Genomic DNA, 4,365 nt, shown 5'->3' on the forward strand with positions numbered 1-4,365 from the left:
CGGAAGCCTTGGACGTGGCGAAGGCGGTAGAAGGTTTGACGCTGGAGAAGGTGTCGGAGTCTGCCGTCCATCTGACGGAGTTCTGGAATGGCACGCAGGTGGCCTATGTGCGAGTGTCGGCCAGGGCGGCGGAGAAGCTGGACCAGCAGTATGTCAGAATCTCGCACACGTCCTGCCTGGCAACGAAGGTTCCACCACCAACGCGGAACCAGCTGCGATGCTACAGGTGTCTGGAATACGGACACAGGAAGGTCACCTGCAAGAGCGAGAAGGACCTTTCAACAGCCTGCTTCCGCTGTGGCCAGCCGGGTCATGTGACCCGAACCTGTGTAGCAAACATCAGTTGTGCGGTCTGCAAGGGTCCGCATCGGGTGGGACATCCGTCCTGTCCTCGACATTAAAGGTCCTGCAAATTAACATCGGGCGTAGCAGATCAGCGCAGGACCTGATGCTGCAAACGGCACGCGAGCAGGGAGTGGACGTCGTCATTGCCTGCGAATTATACAAGCCGCCGCGGGACAACGGCAGATGGGTGGTGGACGAGGCGCAGAGTGTGGCAGTAGTAGCCACCGGGGCGTACCCCATTCAACGCTTATGGGAATGCGCTCATCCCGGGCTGGTGGTGGCCACAGTGGCAGGGGTCACATTTGCAAGCTGCTACGCCTCGCCGAACATCGGGTTAGCGGACTTCGAGGCCTATCTTGAGGCCGTGGAGATGGCCTTGGTGGGACATCAACATCTGGTGATGGCTGGTGATCTGAACGCGTGGAACACGGACTGGGGGAGTGCCCGCACAACATCCAAAGGGCACACGCTCAAGGGCGTAATCGAACACCTGCAGTTGGAGATTCTCAACCGCGGCAACATGCCCACTTTTAAGGGCAACGGGGTTGCGCGAGAGAGTATCGTGGATGTTTCGTTTGCGAGTCCATCGGTCGCACTAGCGGATTCCTGGAAGGTCAGTCAGCGCTACTCCTACAGTGACCACCGGTATGTGGAGTTTTCCGTGGGCGTTCCTGGAGCACGGACCACACAACGGCAGCGTGCGCTTCAACATCAAACGATGCAGCAGTCTAGTGGTGAGGGCATCGCGCAACATGCGGGAGTACGCTGGAAGACCTCGCTATTTAACAGGGAGCGATACCAGGAGGCGATTGCGGATTGTCGGCTAGCCGAAGCAGACACACCTGACGCGCTGATTGGAGCGTTAACTTCAGCTTGTGACAGGACGATGGCGAGAGTGGGCCCGGCGAAATTCCATCAGCCGCCGAAGCTCTATTGGTGGACCCCGGAACTGGGGCTCTTGCGTCGTGAGTGCGAGGAGGCCGAGGAGAGGCTCGGGGTTGCCACGCAGTTAGCAGATCGCGAGGTGGCAACGGCTCGACTTCATGACCTTCGCAGGCAGCTGCAGCGCGGAATTCAGGAGAGCCGGAACGAGAAGCTTCAGGAGTTGATCGACGGAGTCGATAGTGATGTCTTTGGGCTTGGTTACAAGGTGGTGTTGGCCAAGCTGCGAGGCCGTACCCCGCCGGAGACGGATCGATCGGTACTGGAGCCGATTGTGGATGCTTTGTTTCCGCTGCATCCCCCATTTGAGTGGCCGGTCGTCGAGAGAGCGGCTGACGAGGAGAGGCTTCGCCCTGTTACGGAAGCGGAGGTTCTGGCATTGGCAGAGCGAATGGCTCCATCCAAAGCGCCGGGTCTGGACGGTCTACCGAACGCAGCAGTGAAAACCGCGATCCGAGAGCACCCGCAGGCGTTTGTGCGGGTGTTTAACGACCTTTTGGAACGCGGTGAGTTCCCGCGGTCTTGGAAGGAGGCAAGGCTGGTGCTCGTGACCAAACCGGGCAAGCCGCCGGGCGACCCATCGGCGAGCCGACCACTGCTCCTGGAGGGAGCAGTTCCCAAGCTGTTCGAGAGGTGCATCCTCGAGCGTCTCAATGAACACTTGGAGGACAGTGTTGCCCCTCAACTGTCGCCAGAGCAGTACGGGTTTCGTCGTGGGAAGTCGACCATACAGGCCATCCAGCGAGTGATCGAGCGAGGCGAGTACGCGCGATCGTTTCATCGTACGAATGGACGCGATCCTCGGTGTCTGGTGGTGGCAGCGCTAGATGTCCAGAACGCGTTCAACTCGGCAAGTTGGAGGGCAATTGCGGCGGCACTGCGGGAGAAGAACGTCCCAGCCGCGCTACAGAGGATACTGCGAAGCTATTTCTCTGAGCGCGAGCTTGTATACGAGACCAGCGAGGGACCAGTTCGCAGACCGGTGTCGGCAGGGGTACCACAGGGTTCCATCATAGGTCCTACATTGTGGAACACGTTGTATGACGGAGTCCTGCGGCTGGCGTTTCCGGATGGTGTTGAGGCGATCGGATTTGCCGATGATCTGGTGGTGCTGGCAGGTGGCACGACGCCGCAGACAGCGGCTCAGTCTGCTCAGGAGGCCATTGTTATGATTGGAGCGTGGATGGCGGAACGGCACCTCAAGCTGGCGCCCGCAAAGACCGAAATCATCATGGTGTCCACTATGCGGCAAGGGTACCAGCAGCCAACGGTGGCCATCGAGGGAGTACAGCGACAGCCGACGCGGTGCCTCAAGTATCTGGGGGTGGTTCTGCACGACCATCTGCTGTGGACTCCGCATGTCGAATACGCAACGGCGAAGGCGCTCCGTGTGGCGAAGGGGATCTCCCGGCTGATGCAGAATCACGGGGGCCCAAAAGGAGCGAAACGTCGACTTCTTTCATCGGTGGTGGATTCGACGCTGCGGTATGCTGCCCCGGTGTGGCACGAGGCTACAAACGTTCGGCGGTTGCAGCAGGCTACTTAAGCGGGTACAGGCGCAGTACGTGAGGCCAGTCGCCAGGACATTCATATCGGTCAGGTATGAGGTCGCTACGGTCCTGGCGAGCGTTATTCCGATCTGTTTACAGATCCGGGAGGACGCCCGATGTCACCATCAGCATCAAGAAACTGGCTCTCCTATGCACCAGCTGCGGATTGAGGAGCGTGCGGCCACTCTGCGACAGTGGCAAGCAGAGTGGGATGCACTGGCGCCGGCCAGTCGTTTCACTACATGGGCGCACCGGGTGATTCCGGACATCGCGGCGTGGAAGAACCGTCGGTTTGGGGAGATGACTTTTCATCTCGCCCAAGTCATCTCAGGCCACGGATTCTTCCACGAGTATCTACACGTGCAGCACTTCTCTCCATCACCGGACTGCGCGCGGTGTCCGGGAGTAGCTGAGACGGCGGCCCATGCCTTCTTCGATTGTCCGCGCTTCGCGGACGTGCGGATTGAGGTGTTGGGCGAACGAGAACAAGAGGTCATCACTCCGGATAATCTGCAAGCTTTCCTGCTGAGCAGCAGGGAAAATTGGAGTGCGGTGTGCGAGGTGGCGAAGCGCATCACGACGGCTCTTCAGCAAGACTGGTACGTGGAGCGATCGAGCAGCGCACATGAAGAAATGACGGCGGCGGCCCGACGGCTGGACACGGCGCACGAAGATGTGGTTGCAGCGCGCAATGACCGGCGAAACGAGGCGCGGCGGCAGCTAACGGTGGAGCGACGCCTGGCTCGAGGCGAGCCTCCTCCTCCCACTCATCCGGATGGGCGACTTCTCAGCGAGGAAGAGATTAGAGAGCGGGAAGAACGACTGCGTATAGGGCGTGAGAAGGTGCGCCGGCACCGGGCAAGGCGAAGACTCGCAACTAGTGTAGCACCGACGTGCACCGATTACCTTGTGGCGTTATTCGGGGCGGGTGCGTTTGAAGATCAGTAGCGATATCTAATAAATAAAACGGCGCGTTGGGGCCCCTCAGTTGATCCCTCGCGGGTAGGCTGAAGTGGGTGGGCTTGTGGGCTGGGATGGGGTACAAAATTGTTGTATATTTCATCCGGTCAATAAACAAGCATTTTCTTAAAAAAAAAAAAAAGCCAGTTATCCCTGTGGTAACTTTTCTGACACCTCTTGCTAAAAACTCGTTATACCAAAAGGATCGTAAGGCCAAGCTTTCGCTGTCCCGGCGTGTACTGAACGTTAGGATCAAACCAGCTTTTGTCCTTATGCTCAACGGGTGGTTTCTGTCCACTCTGAGCTGACCTTTGGACACCTCCGTTATCGTTTTGGAGATGTACCGCCCCAGTCAAACTCCGCACCTGGCACTGTCCATGACGTGGACCGAGAGGTTTATTCAGATGTCTTCGAGCCAAGCGGCACCAGAAACCGGAGAAGCGAAGGCGATCGGCGCAAACGGTCGAACGGCGACAGAACACGCGGGACGGACCGACGTGCGCACGCTTGAACCCTTGCGGGCCACGGCGGCGGTCGGCGCCCGGTGACGACGCGCGTCGATGCTACG

General features: G+C 59.0%; 1 pseudogene; it reads right to left on the bottom strand.

Moving 5' to 3' along the window:
• Positions 1–3,917: 3,917 nt before the first annotated feature.
• Positions 3,918–4,365, bottom strand: part of LOC125773674 (large subunit ribosomal RNA) — a 3,540-nt pseudogene continuing 3,092 nt past the window's right edge.

The sequence above is a fragment of the Anopheles funestus genome (assembly GCF_943734845.2).
Source record: "Anopheles funestus chromosome X unlocalized genomic scaffold, idAnoFuneDA-416_04 X_unloc_45, whole genome shotgun sequence".
Lineage (NCBI taxonomy): Eukaryota > Metazoa > Arthropoda > Insecta > Diptera > Culicidae > Anopheles > Anopheles funestus.